General features: G+C 37.8%; 1 long non-coding RNA gene across 2 annotated transcripts; it reads right to left on the bottom strand.

Annotated features, from left to right (window-relative positions):
* Positions 1-6,481: 6,481 nt before the first annotated feature.
* Positions 6,482-21,384, bottom strand: LOC118936015 (uncharacterized). Of its 2 annotated transcripts, none has more exons than XR_008999259.1 (3): positions 21,151-21,384; positions 17,462-17,591; positions 6,482-7,201 (listed from the first exon to the last, which is right to left on the bottom strand). It is a non-coding gene; the product is annotated as an uncharacterized LOC118936015 (long non-coding RNA). The 2 variants fall into 2 exon arrangements; XR_008999260.1 differs by lacking the exon at positions 21,151-21,384 and adding an exon at positions 20,902-21,074.
* Positions 21,385-22,476: the final 1,092 nt, after the last annotated feature.

Below are 22,476 nucleotides of genomic sequence, written 5' to 3'. Positions count from 1 at the left end.
ACCTCAGTGCATCTGATCAATGGGAAAGAGTCATTCCTTGTCCCCATAACTGGAAATACAAGTAAAACCACCTCTATCTTGCTAATAGAGTCTGCTTTACACATTCTCATGCACAAGTCAGACTATAGTAGAGTAGTCCTGTAAAACAGAAGCAATAGGATGGTGGCACTAATCTCTATAATTCCTCCAGTAGTGTGGTGTTATTTTGGTTTACTATAGAGGCAGTTCCAATGGCTTCCATTACCTTTCCTATAATAACAACATTCGCTGCTGGTCAAGGAATCAATGTGGGGATTCTGTCAGTTTCTGAGCATGTCTATTCCAATTATGCACTCCAAACAGGATGGGTTTGGAGATTGTATTAGGGTTATCCAGAGAAATAGAACCAATAAAATATATAATACATAAATAAAATACACATGTATATAAATAAAATATATATGATATATTTTAGGGAGTTGGCTCATGTGGTTGTGGAGGCTTGTTACATCCAAAATATGATGCAGGAGGCTGGCAGGCTAGAGATATAAGTAAGAGTTGAGTTCAAATCGAAGGCAATCTGCTGGCAATCCAGTACATGCTGATATGGCAGACGAACTCTGAAGGCAGTCTTCCAGCAGAATTCCCTCTTGCTCAGAGGAAGTCAGCTTTTTGTTCTATTTAGGCCTTCAACTGATTGGATGAGGCCCATTCATACTGTGGAGGGTAATCTGCTTCACTCAAAGTCCATGGATTTAAATGTGAATCTCATCCAACAACACTCTTGCAGAAACATCTAGACTATTGCTTGCCCAGCTATCTGGGCACTGTGACCAAGACAAGGTGACACACAAGATGAACCACCACAGTGACCCACTGAACCCACTGTGAGAGAAACCTAAGCTAAAACTCCATTATCACCCAAACTTTATAAACCCTTACTCTTAGTAATCTATTAGGGAGACATTTTGGGTCTCTGAATTAGTGTCAGTTCAGAGCCAAGGTCCAGTAATCCCTGAAAATTCCAATTATTTCCTTTTCCCCAATGCACAGACCCTTTGGTAAAAGACCTTCCCTTTGAATAAAGCTGGGAGATGGATACAGTATAAATTGTTGGCAGCATTGCTGGGTTCTTCTTCAAGGGGTTCCAGATCTGTCAATTGGCTCAAGTCTGGGACTTGCTCAAATATGATTTTATGATTCAGGTTACACTTTCACTCATTGGACCTTGAAGTCTTCCACTCATAGAAATCAAGGAAAAATTTGGCAGACTGCCCACATATTTTACTTCTAGGAACACCATGATCAATTAACCAATGTCATAGGTCAAGGTGAGTCAAACTATTCTGATTACTTCTTTGACTCTGTTATCTATTAAAGTAACCACACTGATCTTGCCTATGGCAATTAGATGCCTCTACTTGGTCCCTGGGATACTGGAATACAATTATTCCCATTGTAATTAGGTTCCCCAATTCAAAAACTCACCCTTAAGGTTCTAGTCCTCAAGAACTACTTTGGGTACCAAAATCTGTACTATTTAGGGTTCTGCAGAGAAAAAGAACCAATAGGATACAGATATAGATATAAGCATAGATATATGGAGAGAGAGATTTTAAGGAATTGACTCACATAATGATGGTACTTGGCAAGTCTGGGAAGTTGGAGCTTCTGTGGTGCAATCCATGGGGCAAGCTGGCAAGCTGGAGATTCAGGTTGAAGTTGATGTTCTGGTCTTGAGTTCGAAGGATGGACAACTCAGGCAGAATTTCTATGTTGCAGTCTGGAGGCAAAATTCCTTCTTTGGGAAATTTCAGTTTTTGCTGTTAAGGCTTTCAACTGACTGCATAAGATCAATCCATACAATGGAGGGTAATCTGCTTTGCTCAAAGCCTACTGATTTAGATGTTAGTGACACAAAAACAAACAAACTAAAATTTTCACAGCAAAATCTAGATTGATGTTTGACTAAACAACTGGGCTCCATAGCCTAACTAAATTGGCAAAATTAACCATCATGCAAACTAGTAATCTGGGGGTACTACAAAGAATATATCTCTGGTTCTTCAAGTTCTACCATGGATGCTCCTTTATGTAGGCTTGAGGCAAAGTAAGTACCATTATACTGTCCGTCCTTACTTGAAGACTAGTAACTCATAGCATGTGAGAACCCTTTACAAAAAATTATCTCTCTGGCTTCTGACATGGCTTCCTTTATCAGTTTCTTTGAAGTATCACTTACTTACATATGATACAATTCCCCAATTAAGTGTACAATTACATGAGTTTTGATAAATATATACAGTTATAAAACTACTTCTGTCTATGATCTTGAGTAACTTGCTTAAATTGCATTTCTTTCTTTTTTTAAAAAAAGTACTTCTCATCAAAGGGCAAAATAAATTTAAGAGTTTGTTGTGGAAATTCAATGAGATATAGATATAAATCACCTGGCACAAACTAAGATCTTGATTAATGTTGGTCCCACATTTGTCCTACTGATGGCAAAGGCTAGGTTTCATATATTTTAACACTCCTAAGCAACTAATTACTCAGCAAGTTCTCAATGCTGAGTAAATATTTGTGGAATGAACAAATAAGTCAAGTGCTATAAACACACAGAAGAGAAACCTATTAATTATGAATTCATTAAGGTCATCATATTTCCTTTCCTTCATCTCTGTAGTTACCATGTAACTTTCTCATATTAATTCAGTTTCCAAGAAAACTTACAAACTAAAAAAAATATATAGTATCCACTTGACTAGAGAATTTTGGTCCATGAGGCAATAATGCTTCTCATTATAAATCAAGAAATCAGCTTTCAAGTTACTAATCAATCTCTAGTGAGTAAATTAACATTAATTAGTCTCCTAAAATCTGCTCAACTTTGAACAAATGAATAGGAGAGAATTTTTGACATGGAGAAAATAAGGATCAGTTCTGAGGCACATGGAGACTTTGCAAGGAACCATATAAGATACCAAAAACAACCTTACTGGGAAACTGGTAAGTCAGTTTAGCAAAGTGTATACAGAGATATCAGGGCTTGGCTTACCTTTCCCTTTACTTTAATACTACTTACATTTTTTGAGGACAAATTGTCACCACGTTAAATATAAGCCCTTTAGTAAGGTATTCAGGGCCCTACCACATGCTGGGTCTATCAGTTGTTAATTGCATTATCTTCTGTTAGGATCCCTCTGTTCACTTCAGCCATAACAGACTGCTTATTGCTTCTTTCTGTCTCCACATTTTCTCAGCACTGAAATGCTTTCTTTTCATCTTTGCCCAAACAACTAAATAAGTTAAACAATGCTCAAGGCCTGGTTCAAATATGCTTCCTCTTTGGAGCCTCCTTGTTGAAGCTGGTTGGTTGTATACTGTTTTCTTTACTCTAATAAGTTTTTTAACCTTCCATCAGAGCATACATGACACTTTATCTTCAGGCAACTTGTGAATTCATATAGAACTCTTTATAGCATCTTTGTTGTTTTAAGCCATTAAATGTTGGGGAGAATCACTATGACCCACAAATAACTAATATTATAGTTCAATTGGTTCAAGGGAAAAATATGTACCTATTATTATGCAGCGGAAAAGTCCAAAGGCATGCTTTATGGATGGATGGATGTAGGTGCAAATAATTATTGCCAGGGATATGTTTCTTCCCATATCTTCTATAGAGGATAAAAGATATTGGGTATTTTTTCCTCCTTTGTTGGCTTCTTTCATCAGACAGGTTTTTCTTATGAGGCAGCATGAGATAAACACCTCATGTACATGGCAGGATAAGTAGAAGCAGTTCCAGATACATCCTAACATGTTAACAAAGTATCTCTTTCCCAAGAGTTTAAACAAACATCCAGAATCAAGTCTTGTTGGCCTGCCTTGGATTGTATACACTTGAGGCCAAGGGACAGATCTTGGATGTTAAAACTAAGTCATTTAATCATCTTTGAGATAGATGGTGGGATAAACTCCATAAAAGGAATTTACATGAGAAAGAGACGATATTCCAAAGAAAAATTAGAGTACTCTATCCGAAGAGTGGATGCTAGATAGGCAATATTAGCAGCATCAACTACAGTTATAAACTGGAATAATCTTTCAAAAGACCAACTTTGATCATGTTTCTCAGACACAGACCATTTGGTGCCTTTATATTTTCTTTATTAAATGTTTATTTGAAAACTGTGAAAAGTAACATGTTTTCACTGTAACCAGTGAAATATTGCAAAGAAATTATGCTGATTAGATGTTATACTGGTTAATTCTGAAGATATGAACTGAGCACCTCCTATGTGCTTTTATATCATGGGAGGTGCTTCAAATTCAGTGGTGAACAAGAGAAGCTCAGTTGGTGCTTTCTGTGTGCTCCTACTCTGTGCAGTATAGTGAGAAAAAGAAACAAAACACTGAAGAAATCATTGTTTGAATAATACCTTAAATACAATGTTGAGTGCCATCAAGGAAAAATACAAGACCCTGTGACAGAGTAGAATTGCCTGGTGCTGAATAAATAAACATGAGGTTCAAATAATAGACTTGGTATCTAAGCCCCAAGGTCAAATTCTACTGTCATTGCTGGGTAGTCAAGTTACTTTGTATAAGATACTTCTCTAAGTCCCACTTGCTTCATAAACTAATTTTTATGAAGGTCAAATGAGACGGTACAAGTAATGTGCTCAATGCAGTGCCCAGCCCAAAATAAATGATCCATACTTGCTCACTACTTTTATCATTTTGCACAAAGGACTTGGCACAGTGCCATGGATTAGCAAATGCCCAAAAGGTGTATGCAAAATGATCTTCCTACTAAAAACTTCCTCCAAACAGATCCTGCATGACTCTCTTCAAGTGTTTGCTGCAATGTCACCATCTCTGTGAGACCATTGCTGACTTCTATTTAAGGTACAGCTCTCATCTTGACCTTGAATCTTTACTGCCTTACCATACACTTACCACCATGTGATATATATGACATATTTTGCTTATTTACTTATGGTCTGTTTCCCCATTAAAATGTAAGCTTGATGTGATTATAGATTGTTGCTTATTTTGTTCATTGGCATTTCTCCAGAACCTCTAACAGATAAACAGTAGGCGTTGACTATACATTGAGAATAGTAATTGAATTTATTGATAACATTTTGTGTTCCAGGCATTGTTTCAGTGTTTTACATGTATTTTCACTTTCAAAGTGGATATCAAGACATTAAAAAATGCCTGAGCACACACACAGGCTCATCATGGGCTTTGAGGTTGGACATGAACAATGGACACCTCCCTGGCCTTGCCAAACTTCCCATCTCCTACATGATCTCCCTTGTTGAAGCTCCGTGATTCTCCAGTCCTACCCCTAAATGCAGTCTCTATTCCATTTAAGTAATATGTACTTACCATATGGTGTTCTGGGTTTGCTGAGCTCTTTCTTAATCTGCTTGGGAGAGGGGGATGCAAGGAAGAATAAGATTCTGAGGTCACATACACCTTTACATGGACTTGTCAGTTTAGCCCACCTGATCCCAAACCCCTGGCAAAAATAGACTCCACATTTTTGTTGTTTTTATTTCTTTTTGCCTCCTCATGGGCACAAATGTCTTTTACTTTTAAAGTAATACCTCATCCACTTAAACCTCCTCAGCTTGCACATACTCTCCTACTTCTCACATATTCCAGGGAATCTGAAATAAATGTTTATTGAATTGAGTTTCCAAAAGTTTTAAATAAAGCCAAATGTTCCATCAATATCTTCTGAATTATCTTGAGCTTCACATCCCTCTATTTTGCTATTTTCAAACAATTTTACTGCACCAATATCATGTTTTCCATGATAAAAAATAATCAAAAGATTATACATGTAAAATTGAACTTTCATTACTCAGTTCTATTCACCAGACATAATGAGTTTAAATTTTTGTGCATATTGCCAGAAATGTTCTGAACACATCCAAGCATAGTATGTGTGTCTATGTGTATTTCTATTTACACAAGTGAGATCAGAGTACTCCACAACTACTTTTTTACTTTATAACTTGGACATCTTTCCATATCCATTTATATACCTCTACCTTATTAAAATTTTCTTTTTGAATCTGAGATATACTGAGATGAGTTAATCATTTCAGTTGTGACATATAATTAACATCCATTAATATTTTCTTGTTTTACCTTTCTCTTGCCCTTAAAACTCAATCCATACTCCTACTCCTTACTCCCATGCTCCACCCACCCCCACATCTACTCCAAAATTGTTCAAGATATATATGTCTCATTGAAAATTTATAAAATATTGTTATGTATGTTCATAAACATACATACAATGTATTAATGCATGCTTGTGCTTAAATTTACATAAATTATATTATACTTTTTACATTTAAATCAATCCTATGCTTTAAAGATCTCTCTCTGTTGCTGTATACAACTCTAATTTGCTACTTCTGACAACTGCTTAGTGTTCTAGAGACCACATTCATTAAAGACAGGAAAAGGCTGCCTATTATTAATTTCCCAGTTAATGATATTTGTTTTATTCTTTCAGAGTGATAATATTAGGGAAAAAGAATACAGGCATTCACAGGGGGCAGGTAGGCAACTTTCACTAGGAGCAAACACACTCAGTTTTTGTTTATCTAGGAGGTCTTAATTTCTTTTTCACTTTGGAAGGATTGTTTTGGCAGATACAGAATTTTTCTTTGACCAGTTTTTCTTTCAGCATGTTGAATATGTCACCCCACTACTTCTGGCTCCATGGTTTCTGATGAAGATTTCTTGTACATGATGAGTCACTTCTCTCTTGCAGCTTTCAAGATTCTGTCTTTGACTTTCAACTGTTTGACTGTAAGATGTCTAGGTGGAATCTCTTTAATTTTACTCTACTTGACATTCATGAAGCTTCTTACATATGTAGATTAATGCTTTTTATCAAATTTGGGAAGATTTCGGTCTTTTTTTCAAGTATTCTTCCTTCTTTCTCTCTCATTTATGCATGCATTAGAATATTTGATTGTGCTCCACAAGTCTCTGGGGATTTTTTATTTCATCCTTTTTTTCCTTTTACTAGTTTTCCTTTCTTTTCTGTTACTCAATTGGAAAATCTTTACTGACCCATATTTGAGATCTCTTTTTATCTTCTGTCTGCTTGAATTACTGTTGAGCCCCTTCAGTGAATTTTTCTTTTTGACATAGGTATGTAGTTCAAGAAGAGAGTCAGTCCCTGGATGAATCAAGAAACCACAAACTATTAGTAGCTTGAGGACAGTTTGGGTGGCCAGACAGCCAAAAACAAGTTTAGCAAAAACATACCAGGTAGATTCTAGGGCATTAGTTGATGGAAAAACAGGTTAAGCAAAAGCAAATCAGCTAGATTCTAAATGGAGAACTGAGGTAACCTACAGTTAACCGAAAGTTCATGTTATTCTCATTAACATATTAAATATCATACCCCTTGGTGCCATGACAGTTCCCAAGCTGACCATATCAGGGCAAAAAGAGGGTGTAGTCCCTAACCCTCCCCATTCTGAGAAAACCCCACCTATCTTGATGAATATTCCATCGAACCTTTGCCAACAGTAAGGTAAGAATTCAAGAAGGGACATCGCAGGGCTGCTCACCTCTTGAACATGCCATACTCCCTCCTTCAGTGTGTACTTTTGCTTTAATAAACTACCTTTGCTTGCATCTGCTCGACCTGCTTGTACCTGCTTGACTTGCTTGTGAATTCTTTCTCCATTAGAGTCAAGAACTAGACTGCAGCTGCTCCAGGTTTATGTCATGCCCAGTGCACAGGTTAGACGTCCTTGGTACAGACTGCCCATCAACAATTTCAGTTATTGTATTTTTCAACTCAAGGTTTTCTGTTTTATTCCTTTCTATGATTTATATCTCTTTATTCATATGATCTACTTACTGGCATGTCATTTCATACTTCCCTTTAGTTCTTTTGGCATGGTTTCCTTTAGCTCTTTGAACAGTATTTAAAAGGCCGATTTAAGGTCTTTGACTAACAAGTCCAATATCTATGCTTCTTCAAGGACAGTATCTATTATTTGATTTCCTTTGCATGTTTATGGACCCTATTTTCTGGTTTCTTTGCATGGCTTGCAAATTCTTTTGAAATCTGTACACTTAAGATCGTATAATGTGATAACTTTGGAAATCAGATATTCCCTCCTCTCCAGGGTTTTCTTGTTGTTTTGTTGCTTCTTGTACTACTGGTTGCTTGTTTAAGTTTCTGAGCTGATTTTGTAAAGTCTCCATTCTCAGTCATGTGTGGCCATTGAAGTCTGTACTCAGCTAGTGTTCCACTAATAACTGAACAGAGATTACCTTACGTGAGTTAAACTAAGAAATCTAGTCTTCACTGAGGAGTTTTGTGTATGTGTTGGGGCATGCCTTCCACACTTAGCCAGACGGTTTACATGCTGCCTTAGCCTTTTGGTTCCTGCTTTCAAAGAGCCTCAGGGTGAATCCAGATGAGAGTTTAGGTCCTTCCAGGTCTTCCTTGAGTATATGAACAGCTCTAGGCATCTGTGTGGTCCTCTAGATTCCCTGGAGTATTAGAGCTTTACAAATCCCTAAAGCCTTCTCACTATTCAGCTTTTCCTTTTAAATCTTTTGACTGATCCATTGTTTGCCCCAAATCTTATGTTACCTAAGGCAGCTTCAATGTTAAAAAAAACTTGCACGTAAATGTTCCCTAGGATGAGGCTTTTAGCACTGGGTAAGCTCTGAGTCAGGTCAAATAAAGAAAGACTTTAGTGTGGGATCTTCCAGGGAACCACCTGACAGGTAAAATAATGATAATTCTTTGGGAATGAGACTTTGGAAGATCCTCTAGCTTTATTCTACTCCCTTTAGTATCAGGAATGTTTGTTGGTATTTTCCACAGCTAGGCAAGGGAGCTGGGAATGCAACTAGACAAACTTAAAATACTCCAAAGTTCACTGATTTTTGTTTTTCATTTTTAAAAAATCAGGATTCAGTTTTCTTTCTTGTATAAGTGTTTTCTGAGTTGCTGCAAGCCTTTGGTTAATTTGTCCTATAAAAGTAGATTCTGACAATTTTTGCAAGTTATTTTGTTGCTTTTATGAAAGGGCAAATTTTTGCAGGTCCTTACTCTACATTTGCACTTCCAAGTCATTTTTATTTGTTTTACACATTACATTTCCATATAAATATCCTTTTGAAGAAAGAATTTTGCAAACACACGCACACAATTGAGAACTTGACTCAATGATTTCTAAGTTCTAAATCTCTATGATTATCCTCTCCTCAATAATTGAAATGTTGCCTATAAAGTTATAAATCTTTACAGTGTTCGAGTTTTGGCATTACAGTCTTTTTGTTTATGTCCCACTATATCTAAGATCATAAGTAGTTCATTAGGCATTTCTTTAAAGCCTATATTAAAATTCATTTGTGTAAGCTGAAGTTATGGGGCACCCTGTACTATAGGAATTAGCTGAATTAATTAATCTCTTAAGGGCAGATCCTATGGTGAATAGGGTTATAATGTGAATACATATAAAGGGAAAGAATGTATTAACATAAGAGAAATTGCCTTAAATAGAGAAAAGAATTTAAAAGTATAATATTGCCTGGGAAAGGAAGATACTGGATCAGGTGGACCTAAGTTAGCATATCTCTGGCAAACTATTCTCAGTTACAGATAAGTTTGATACATTGCATTTGCTGAGGTCTCAGCAGCTTCCTAAACACAAGATGTTACTCTCCTTTGGATTTTGTGCTTATTGAGAAATGGTTTGATTAATCAATTGGCTTGCTTGACACCATTATGCTGGTAGGAAGTCAGTTATAGCTATGGAGTAGGGGGAGGATGGGACCATGGGATGCTCATCTATTCTAAAGCAACCCAATGGCATTCTGGCTGCTAGACTTGCCTTGTGTGATTAACTTAGTGTTTGGCTACAGCTGCAAATTGGATCATATTTGGATAATAAGAAAATGCAGCTTTTGGAGTTTTAAGGTCCAAAAATGTGGTGGCCTAAGAAGTACTGTCCCTCAGAAGCTTTGCAAGTAACAGCTGGTAATCCTGGCTAATACTCTCATTATGCTTCCAAACATTAGAATCATTTGTATTTAAACAAAATAAAATATACAAAAACTCATTAACTGAGTTTACCTTTGTGGTACTCTGCTGTCAACAGGGTATGTACGAAAGAAGAAAGCATTCTGACCGTCCTTTCCTTTTTCCCTTCCTTCTTCAACACTGTTTTGGGTGCTTGGTAAACAAGGCAGGTTTGTGTGTTTACTTATGGAGTGTATATTTCAGTTAAAGTTGAAGTGAAAGAAATCAGAAGCAGATAAGAATTTCAGGAAGGACTATTGTGAAAACAAAACAGTAGTAATAGAAGTGACTACAGGTGGGAATAATCTATTTTGTGTAGATGAGAAAAAGAAATCTCAGAGATAGCAATATTTTATTAAGACTTTAATGAGGAAGAATGAGCCATGAAAGTAAGAGTATTCAAGAGAGAGGAAACAGCTTGTGAAAATGCTCTGAGGTGGAGACAAGATTGGCATTAAAAATTTTAACCCTATACACATTTAAACCTATATGGAATTAAATCCAAATTTACAGCATTTTGAAAATTCCATTTATATATTTGGACTTAGGTTAACTCAATCAGATGTGGAGTGCTAAACAGCCAGTTTTTTTTGCGGGGAAGAGAAGTATATAGTATGATTCATCTTGTTTATATGTCAGCTTTAGAGTAGACTGAAATGCAATTTAGGAGATTTCCTTCCATGTTGTAATAAATGTGTTATCCTTGATTGGTTTATGCTGGTATTGATAAAATAATCAGACATTACGTGTCAATTTGTATTAGCTTAGTTGCAAATTGGCAAGCCCAAGTCAAGGTTGGACTAAATTGAAAATTTATTGTCTCAAACAATCAAAGGAATGGTCCAACACAAAACTGTAGTGAGAGAAGAAATAGAACTCTCAGTTACTAACAGGATTCTCTCTCCTTTTCCTCCTGCCACTGGGTTAACTCCACTTTCTCTACTGTCAATGGATCTTTCCTAAATGGCAAATGACATGGCCACTAACAGCTTCTGAGTTTCATGTTTTTAAGCTCTGCCACCAGCAGTTACCACTATCTCTGAATCCCAGAAATCCCAGGTATGGGCTCTGATTGGATCAGCATATGTCCCAGTATTTCCCTTGGAACAAGAAGCTGGATCAGAAGTCAAGCAATGCAGAAGCATGGTAGGTCTGCTGGTACAGCTCAAAGAACAAGGGATTGCTTTTACCTGAAATGAGTGGAATGGATTGAGAGATGCTGTGCAGTTAAGACACTTGATATTTGCTACATTGGTATTTATCAGGATCCATTTGAAAGCCAACATAAAACACTAAATCTACTCCCAATATGCCCCTATTCCTGTACACAACATTAACTACAACCCAAATGAACGTAACAGAAAGGTCCAGTAAATTCTTCTCATTGCTCACCTTTAATCATGAGATTTAATTTATTTAGAAGCAAAGTTAACATGGACAGAGGGGAAAGTCTTAACATCCTGAAACTACCCAAATGGAATTTTTAAGATTGAAAGCAATTGTTCCAGATCTGAAACATAATAGAATTAAGGAACTCTGTCTACATGTGAATGGAGACATGGCCGTTTGAATGTCTACATGGGTCACTGTACCAGAATAATTACAAAAGCTCTAATCTGATTGCCCATGAGAGAATTAGTTTTATTTATCCAGAATATTTAGACACTGGACCTCTGATTATTTTAGGCTAAAATATGTGTATGTTTCTGCTTCAAATTTAAATTGTCTGGGCAATTACATTGATTCTATGCTTTATACTGCTTGTGATGGCTAATTTTATGTGTCAACTTGACTGGGCTGAAGGATACCCAGATAGCTGGTAAAAAAAATTATTTATGGGTGTGTCTGTGAGAGTGTTTCTGGAAAAATCAGCATTTGAATCAATAAACTGAATAAAGAAGATCACCCTCTTAAAAGTGGGTTAGGCATAGTCCAATTCATTGAGGGACTGACTAGAAAAAAAAAGCAGAGGAAGGGCAAATTTGCTCTTTGCTTGAGCTGAGACATCCTTCTTCCACCCGTGGACGTTGGTGCTCCTGGATTTCAGGCATTCAGACTTACACTGATTTATATCACTAGCTTTCCTGGTTCTCCCGCCTGTAGATGGCAGATTGTGGGACTTCTTGGCCTTCACAAGTGTGTAAGCCAATTACTAATTTTAGAAATCTCCCCCTGTATGTATTTATATATACATCCTAGTGGTTCTATTTCTATGGAGAACCTGGCTAATACACTGTTTTACAGTAAAGATTTAGTGTTTATGTAGTTGATTTGAACATTGTAGGTAAACCGGATGATTCAGTTCCTCAAATGGAATTCTTCTATTTGCCATTCTATACTGACTATACCAACAGGCTAACCACGAATTGTGCTCTTTGTGTGTGCAACAGTGCTTTTATTTAAGATGTTTGTTTTGTGTCTACACACACAGTTTAACTGAAATCTCAAAAGAGAGATGATGCTCTAACTCCAACCTTTAGACCTCAGAAGTTTTTTTACTGATTATCAAAACACCTAAGATATTTACTGCCATTAGGATAATTTCGCATTTTAGGAATTCGCTGTTTATTTTGGGGTTTGTTCAACTTCATGCAGATTAAAATGAACTGGCAGCAATGAACAATAAGAAAATTATGCAACTCACAATTTCCTTCTAAGTAATAATCACACAGCAATTACCTTAAGGGAGCAATCTCATTCTCCCTTTGCTTGCCCTTAGTTCCTCTAATTATATCATTTTGGAGGCAGATAAACTTTATGAAGATTTAAGGCGCTTCAGAATACCATTCTATTTATTTATTTATTTTCCTACTAAGCTCCACTAACAGAGCCTAGGAAATTGGGAGAACAAATAGATGTTTGTTCTATAGAAACTTTTAGACAAAAATGTGCTTCTCTGTGATTATTTATTTAAATAATTACGGGTTGGTTTGTGCTTATTTTAATAGACCCATAAAGGTCTTTGTACACTTATTTCTTATAGTACCAATCACGAGGCTTTTCCACTAGGCATTTCTGTATGACAGGGAGATACGTCTAATCTAGATTTTGTAACTTCCATTGTGCCCCAGCCTCTTTTGGAGGATGATGGTCCCTCAGAGATGTCTCAGGCGGTTGGTGTTCTGCTCATCACTTATTCCTCTGTGTGGGTTTTAAGTGGTTCTCAAAACTATAAAACATTTTGTAAATGGGGGGATTGTTCATTGTAGTGCTTCTGCCCCAGAGTTATGATTCAGTGTAGATTACAGGAGGACCGTGGTCCCTGGTGGAGGCCTGATGTGAACCGATCTAAGTCGGTGAGGCAGTCTTCAGCAGAGCCCTGTGGTTAGAGGCAGTAGCTATTATATATTTTCCTTTCTTACAACTTCACTGTTAGTGGGATCTTACAGGAATATAAGTCTCCTGACAACTTCTAAACGGCTTGTTTAACTGCTGTTGGGCAGGTGCAGAAACTGTCATTCCTCCTATGATGGGACACCCTATGACATCAGGCACTCCAAATGTGCCATGCTTGAATGATTTTTTTTTCTGAAATGGACTCCCATTCAGCCACTTTCTAATTGGACAGGATGATAAGAACATTCATTAGTCAGTGTTACCCAGGTCCCAAACCAGTTCTAGACCTAAAGTAATGCTCTGAAGGGGCTGAGCAACTGCAACTGGCAGATTTTTATATCTGGTTCATGAAAAGGCACTGAAGCTTTTAAATATTTCTAGTCAACAAGAGATCTTGAACACCACTTATTTTTACCAGCAGGGGAAAATCAACATTCCTTTTCTAAATTAATACCTCGTATCATCAGAAGACATTTAGAATAAATATTTGAAATGCTCGTATAGTCACTCTGGAATGTGAATTCTTAATTGGAGTACTTCAAGTGCTAACTGGCTGTCCCTAAGGTATAAATTAAAGTTAATTCACACACATCAACATGCAGAATGCACCCATCCATAAACATATCCACACACAATATATTATTAGTTACATGGAAGTATTTTAAAGTAAATTGCCCATAACAAGGCAGTGAAACCATATTTCAGGGTCTCCAAAATCTAGAATTCCTCACAGTTACTATATTCTCTTCTGCAATAGAACAACTCCGTGCCTCCTCTACATATTCATTTATCAATGCACTCAAACTGGGTTTCTGAATGCATTCTACTTGCAGTCATTACTCACTGACATTAAATGCTTGGTCACAAATAAATTACAACCAAAAGAAAACTACGAGCCTGTCATTCTTCTGATTCATACTTCATTCCTTCATTTATTATTTCTTAATTCTTCCAACCCAAGGGGAATTGTTGGAGTGGATGGAAGGCAGGAGCAGGAGTCAGGACTTGTGAGTGATCATTTAGCTACTTAGTGTCATAAAAAAATAAATACCAATTTTGGTTCTTGCCCTTCTCCTACTGTTTCCCTTTGATTTCATCAAAGTTACCTCTTACACAATAGGTTGGTCAGGCATTGAACACTGAATTAAGAAAAGTATGGAGCTATAGTCAAAACTCTATTACTGAGACACTTAAATATATAAAAATGAGCATGCTATTTGGTATGAACACTACATTTCATCAGCGACCATCTGTCTTTTATTGTATTGGCTCCCTAAAAATGAGATTCCAGAATGTTCTTTTTACTTTTGTAATTTTGAAAATGTGTTTCTGCAATAGTTTAATGGGGAACTCCCCCATGGAAACAAGAGGTGGCACATGTCACAGTGTCCCTACTAAGGGTTTGCAGGAACATCTCTCACTAGATTTTGTGTGGTCTTTGAGGACAGGAACCAGGTCATGTTCATTTTTGTATTTGCACTGCTGGAAATTTGTAGATGTTCAAAAATGATCACTGAATAAAAGAGTAAATGAACAAATAAATGAACTGATAAAAAAAATTTTTAAATAGCAGCTTATAGAAATGAGAGAAAAATAGAATGGTATAAATGCCAAATGAGATCATTTAAATCTTTGACCACTAAGGTTAGATTAAATCTATTCTTTTTTTCTAGAAATAACAAGATGAACAGATTTTTACTTTTTCCTTTAGAAGCTTGTATCCTTGAAGGTCAGTAGAATCAAACAATGTATTAGTTTTGTGAGGATGCCTATAAAGTGACTTTGGTTAAATGAAAAAGTGAGATTTATTATATCACTCTTCACTATTTTAAGCAACCAGGTACAATGGGCAGTGACCTAAGGGAAGCAGGGAGTGAGGATATCTGGGCAAATCTATTCCATGCAGACAAATTGCAAAGGCAGAGATCCTGTAGCCTGTTCAGAAAGCAGTGACTGGGTCAGAGTGAGTCGGGGAGGTAGAGGGAGAGACCAAACTAGGTGAGGACTTGTAGTTTTACTCTGAGGGTGGTGGGAGGGCTTTGACGAGTTTGAGTGGAGATGTGTAATGACTGACCTGCATTTTAGAGGGCTCACTCTGGATCCTGTGATATCAGGGGAGAGACACAAGAATGGAAGTCAGAGACCTGCTAAGGGGCACATGGGGGATTTCCTGTTGAAGAAAGATCATCTCAGGGCATGGTAAACAGAAAGAATGATGATGTGATAGAGTCTGGGGAGTGGGGCTACTCTTCTACTTTAGGTAAGGTCAGTAGGACCAGTCTTTCTTAGGAAGTAACATTTTAGCTTAGACCTGACAATGAGAAAAGCCAACTATATGAATATGTAGGGGCAGAGGATTCTTGGCCCAAGAGTAGCAAGAGTTAGCATTGTTCAAACAGATCATACAGACAGGGTTTAATGAATTTTCACCTAACACTAAGCCATCAAGCCAAAATTTGATCCTTTTAATGTGGTTCAAATTTGGGAAGTATGAGGTATAACTGAAATGCACAGGCTTCAAAGTCAGGCTAATTTTCCTTCAACTCACAATTTTCCCCAGTTGTATGTCCTAATGTAAGTCACTAAACCTCTCTGAGCTTTGTTTCCTCATTTGAAAGTAGGGCTAATAAAACCTACCAGATAGTGCTGTTGTGAGCATTAAATGAGATAACACACATAAAGCAGCTAATATGTCTCCTGATGCATACTTTTTGTTCAATAAACAATATCCCTTCTTAAAATGAAGAAAAAGAAAACATGTCATCATGGCTGAATAAGACAGACGTCTTTCCTTTGCGGTAGACGGTGCTAACTTGGAGCACAGGGAACTGCCTGCCCTTCCTGGTGCCTTGCCTCCCACACAGATGGGCTCTGTAGACCCTCTGTTAGGGGACGTGGGTGGGCTGGGCGCTGACAGTCATACCGCAGGAGTGCTGAGTGGGCCGCCTTCTTTAGGCTAGCCTTCCTTAACAGTTACCTTTATGCATTGCTGGCCTAGGGAGGAGGATTCTTTGATAAGTTGAAGAGGAAGTATCCCCAGGCACAAATCCATGGGATGCAGGTGTGCGGAGGCCATAGCCCATACAGAGTTAAGTGCTAACTCTGTAACAAAAAAAGTTCTATTGAACACAAAACCTTATGCTTAGTGATCCTAATTTCAAATGTAATGCTAAACAAATGATTTAAAATATTTTGTCGATAATTTTACTCTTAAACAATATTTTTAACATTTCAATAGTAAGTATGAATCTGTCTACCCAGTAATTCTAGTGCTTCAGAAATGTAACTGTGGTATTTTTTATAACTCAAAATTATTCTGTTTCAAGATCTCATTTCCCTAATGATATGGAGGCTCCTTTGCAGGAATCTCACCCACTACTCAACTTTCTTCTATTGCCTCCAACTTCCTTCTGTCTAGACTTCTACAACTCAAAAGCTGAAAACTGAGTTAGGCATTCTACTGGGTCATCTCATCCCTGTAACAGAGCAGACAAGATGCCCAGTTACTCTACTTATAAGGGTGTGGGTAATGAGAAATAATCTTGGAAAAAAATCAATGATTAATATTTGAAACTATTATGTGAGCCTCACTTCTACAGCAAAAGGATATTGACATGATTGTCACTTATGTAGCAAAATGCAATTAATGAAATAAGCTTTATTAGTTTTAATGAAAGATACTCTTAAGTGTAGTGGGAGGACAATGGTTCCTCCTTAAGCAGAGAAAGGGTCAATAGTCATTGCTGTGTCTCTGGTGTGTCTCCTGGCTCTGTTTCCTCAATGTTCTTTTAATGACAAACTTTTTTGAGTGACTCAGATCACTCTGATGTAAACATTACCTCCATCTCATATCTTTAGATGACTTTTGTCTAAATCACATCCCCTACTCAAGAGGAGTATCACAAGCAAACTAGGTCATGTTTGTTTTGCACTAGTAAAACATGGTCCTAGAGAGTATGGTCATGAAGGACTTCAACATATACTGTATTAGCACTCATTTAGCCAAAAGCCTCAGAAATCTGAAGCTGAAAGGAGAATATATTGGCTTACATATCTGAAATGAGCTTGATTCAGTGACACAGAAGAGATTATTTGAGTTTTCTTTGTTGTCTCTGTCTCTTCAATCTCCATCTTTCAGCTCTTCTTCCTTCTACATGTAGGTTCAATTCTCACAGACTTTCTGTGGTAAGAGAGATGACCAAGGCATGTCTTTAAAATTTATTATTCAGAAAAAGAAATTTTCCCATCCCCACCCTCTCTGCACTTCCAGTCTCCAAATATCAATTATCTGGAAGGCTTATGCTTCCTTGAGCCATGTGCCTATTCTTACTTAACCCAACCGTTGTAAAGAGAGATGAAGTATTCTGATTGGCTGGTCTTAGTTACACACTCACAACTATAAGGACAGCTCCACAAGGATTACAAGGAATATAGAAACATGGATTCCCAATAGAAAAAGCAGTTTTCTGTTACCAGAAGAATGAAGAAGGGCTATAGCAATAAAACAGACCTCACCACAAGTGGGAGGAGGGTCATGGACTCAAGCTCTCTTTGTGTGCTTCTTTGCAAATTCGTTTTGAGGCACTGTCCACCGCTGGGGCTCTGTCCACAGGAGAGTCCATGCATTATGACTGGAGACCCCCTAATACCCAAAGCACCTTGCAGAAACAGACAATGGCTAGTTCTGTATCTCTCAACTAGATTTTTACCTTGCTTTGAAAGATGCTCTATGGATTTTTCTCATTAACACATCTTGTTATTTTTTCCTCCCACCTCCTTCTCAACCCTCCTTAATCACATATAAAGGGGCTTCTGTGACCTAAGTTTGCACAGTTGGTTGAAACAGGCTATTTAGTAAGCCAAATAAATATGGTGACACAGATCTGTTTGGGTGGGATTGGACCCAATGTGTTGTAAAAAATTATTTCCAAGTTTCTTAGGGGGGACCCTAATTCTAGGTGAAAAAACCAGGAGCCAAATTTCAGTCTTTCATTATATATCACACTGGTATCTCAGATAGAGTTCCTCCTCCTCACTTCGTTTCTCTGGAATGGCACATGCTCCTGCCAAAGTCAGAATTATCAGTGATATGGAGAATGAGACTAAATCAGATTTACTGTAGCTTGTGGATAAAACACCTCCAAATCAGGCAGAAAATGTCAATATCATTGACCTCAAGACAGATATGTGGTTTTTGGACAGTGTAACTCTCAGCTCTTTGGCCAGCAGTAAAGCATGAAAACATCAGCAGAGATGGGTTCTCTCCTGACCGGAATGTAAAGTGCCCTCATTAATCCAGATTAGGAAGGACTGTAAAAGTGCTGAGCCTATGCAGAGAACTGGACATGAAGTCAGAAAGCTTGAAATGCTAGCCCTAGATCTCTGCACCTCTCAGAGTCCTTGCTTAACCACTGGACCTCTTTCTGCACCGCTTTCCTCTATATAAATATGACTATTATTCTCATGGCATCTGTACAAAACATTGCTGCCCACCGTCCTTTATTAGGGCATACCAATTGAACATACCTTTCTCACTTACTCATTCTCAATTTAACAGAACAATACTGCAGGAAAACCTTTTGAATTCTATGTTCCCATCTCATTCATTCCTCACCGCCTCTCTGGGAAATAATATCCATGTCCATTTTTCCTTTTATCTAATTGCTGATGACTCCCAAATATAGTATCCTAAGGGCTGTTAGAAGGACTAATGATTTAAAAAGTACATGTTCTAATAAATCTGGATGCTAATGGGTTTTTAACATAGATCTTTCCACAGACTTTGGTATGACAGCTATTGTGACTCACTAAGAGGAAGATCTACTGTGAAGCCTTACTCACTTATTTTCTGTGGAACTCTTGGGAAAACATCTTGTAGAACTGATGTTTTGTAGAACCTAATGTAGGAAAATCTGTCCAAATTTCGAATTCCTCCTTAGAGCTGTACTGGGCTACAGGTATAAATTTCTCATTTCATTCTTGGTATCTAGCCTTGAAGAACACATAGCTGTCTCAAAATCAGCATTATATTTTTCCTTTCTTTCCTTCTTTTTCTGTTTAACCTCATGCCTTTATTTGGAGTACATGAAAAAGCAATGAGGAGAGGAAAATATTTAAATAGATAATGGCTGAAAATTTTCTAAATATGATGATGAAAACTATGAACATACATATCCAAGATGCCCAATGATTTCCAAGCAGACTATACATAAGCAAATCTACACCAAGGCACCCCCTAATCAACTTGCTTTGAAAATCAATTATAAAAAGAAGATCTTAAAAGCAGCTTGAGAAAACTAATACATTACCTAAAAAGGAACAAGGATAAGAGTCACACCAGAAGACAATATAGGGTGACATTTTTAATATACTGAAAGAAAAGAACTGTCAACCTAGAATTCTAGAACTGCAAAATAATATTTGAAAAATAAAAGTGAAATAGAGATTTTTTTCAGACAAATAAGGCTGAGAGAATTCCTTACTAGCAGATCTGCACTCAATAAATTTTAAAGGAAGTTCTTCAAGCAAAGGAAAATAATACCAGATGGAATTGGGATCTACATGAAGAAATGAAGGCCACAGGAACTGATACATAAAATAATAAAATGCAATTTAAAAAATTTAACCTCTTTAAAAACAGTTAATTGTTTAAAACAAAAATTGCAACAAATCAGATTTATCATCATGTAGATGTGAAATGTACAGTGGTAACACCACAAAGGAAATGAGGAAATGGTGATACATTGTTGTAAGGTTCTTATACTATACATTAAGTGCTGTACTATGGTATGAAGATAGACGATGATAAATTGAAGGTGTATATTATAAACCTTATAGTAATGATTGAAAAACTAATACAAGGAGGTAGTGCTAATAACCAATAAAAGAAAAGTAATGGACACATAAATAATACTAAGCTGATTTTTAGAAAGATTGGAAGAGGTGATAAACAGCTATTCCAATAGTCTAGGAAGGAGGTGATAGCTTCTTGGATTATGGTTGTACCGGACATTGTGGGATGTGGTATCCAGCCTATTGATAACCATTGTGGCTAGATGCAGCCTTTGATCCTTATTATGATTGCAAGACACTTTCAGCAATAGCCATCTGGAAACTTTGAAAGAGACAATGTTTATGACTACTAAGTCATGGAAATCACATTGAAATGCTTGGGGCCACACAATGAGTTTGGGGAGAGAGAAATACAAAGAGAGAGAGGGAAGGAGAGAGCACATGTGTGGGCTTCGGGTTCTGCTTCCATTGGGGTTGAAGGTGGGGGTCTAGGGTTTCATGGATTCACTATTGGAGAATTTAAAACATAAGAGCCGGAATTTAAAGCATGGGGAAAGAAAAAACAAATAGCCCAAATAGTAACTGAAATCAAGATCTCTAAGACAAAGGTTCTGTGGCTCAGAAGAAGGCTTTAGTAACTTGGCCATAGTTACACAGCTAGTAAGTGGGGTGCTGGGGTTGGAATTAGATGATCTGACCTGTGAGTCCACGGCAGGCATGATCCTTGACAGTAATCCTGCAGGCTCTTTAACATATTGATTCAGAGTCCAGTCACTTCTTTGTTTTTCTGTCCTCTCTAGACTGACTCAGGCCAGCCCAGTCTGGCGTGCCATTATAGGAAGGGTTTATTTTTGACCATTTTGTGCCTCACCTGGTTTTCCTGCTCATGCAGAGAGAAAGCAGGAGAAAAGAACACAAGCAAGCAATAATCCATCTTTATTTCTCACCTCTCGGTTCTGAAAACCAGACAGCATTTACTGACTCAGCTCCAAGAGAGGCCGCTTTCATTCCAAGTAAAGGTTTCATTCTTGGCTCAGTTGGCTTCAAAGATCCAGCTGGCCTCCTGCTGCCCAACACTTATCCACAGCAGTCACCGATCCTGGTTATGATGGGAATGTCCCCAGTTCAAGTCATAATTAGAAAGGACATAACTCCTGAACCCAAGGTTTCTAAGCAACAGATAAAGAGCCAATCGAATGTTACAGGCTGAACATCCTGTCCTGTCACCGTGTCCATAGTGTTTGTTATACAGGCTCTTGGCTACTTCTCTGCATGCCCATCTGCTAGGATGGCAGCGTGCCCTCTTGTTCTGTATTTGGATTCCTGCCCATGGCCTTCATGGCTGCCAGGCCATGACAGATGCCTGCAGAGCAACACAAGTGTTAGATCTTCTCTAGCTATGTCTCTTCTGGCAGCTACAATTCTTGTAAGACATCATGCACACCTGTTGAGTGTCATTTGCCAAACAATATGTCTATTTGGGAATGGGATTAGGGGAAGGTGCTGCCATGAAGACAGGCTGGAAATTTAGCTCCATGTCTGTGATGGGAGAACAGGTCTATGCTGGAGGCAGGAGGAAAGTTCAGGGAGGCAAGGGGGATGAGGAGTTGTAAAACCTCAGGCAAACACAGACCATGGAGCAGCAGGTATTAGTGTGAACCTACTCCAGTATGGGCCACTTGCCAGAAGCAGAATCTGACAAGGTCAGGAGAACTCTATGTAATGAGCTAGCTGAACTTTACAATAGAAAAGAAAAGCAGAGGATCTAAAATCCCACCCTTGTGCCTGAAACCTCTAAGAAATGTTTTCAGCAGCCTTAGTTCTAGGCATTTGAAGCTCAGACAAAAGCACACACATAAATTGCTTGTGATACATTGCTTCCTTACCAAGTAAGCTGTAGAGGTGATGTGAATGGGGAGCAGAGGATACAGCATCCTCAGAGAAAGAATGAGTGAAATTGGGGGGGGTGGAAATTACATGGCACATGTGGGGCCACACAGTGTGAGGTCAGGATGGAAAGAGAGAAAGAGAGAGAGACAGTGCGGGCATGGGGTTCTGCTTTCATTGGAGGTGAAAGGTGGGTGGTAACCTTAGTAACGCTCATTTCCTTAATCAGTTTGCATTCACTGAGCACTATGTTCTGTGCATTGCAGGTCTCTGAGGGGGCTGAGGAAAATGGCAACAGTGACAACAAGAAGGCTAAGTGAGACTCAGCTGTCTTTCATTCAGCAAATTCAATGTCTAGTTCCTGACCTTGACACTGGGCTGTAATA

This window comes from Manis pentadactyla, chromosome 9, assembly GCF_030020395.1.
Source record: "Manis pentadactyla isolate mManPen7 chromosome 9, mManPen7.hap1, whole genome shotgun sequence".
Taxonomy (NCBI): Eukaryota; Metazoa; Chordata; class Mammalia; order Pholidota; family Manidae; genus Manis; species Manis pentadactyla.
The sequence above is the reverse complement of the archived record's forward strand: the minus strand, read 5'-3'. Positions and strand labels throughout refer to the sequence as shown.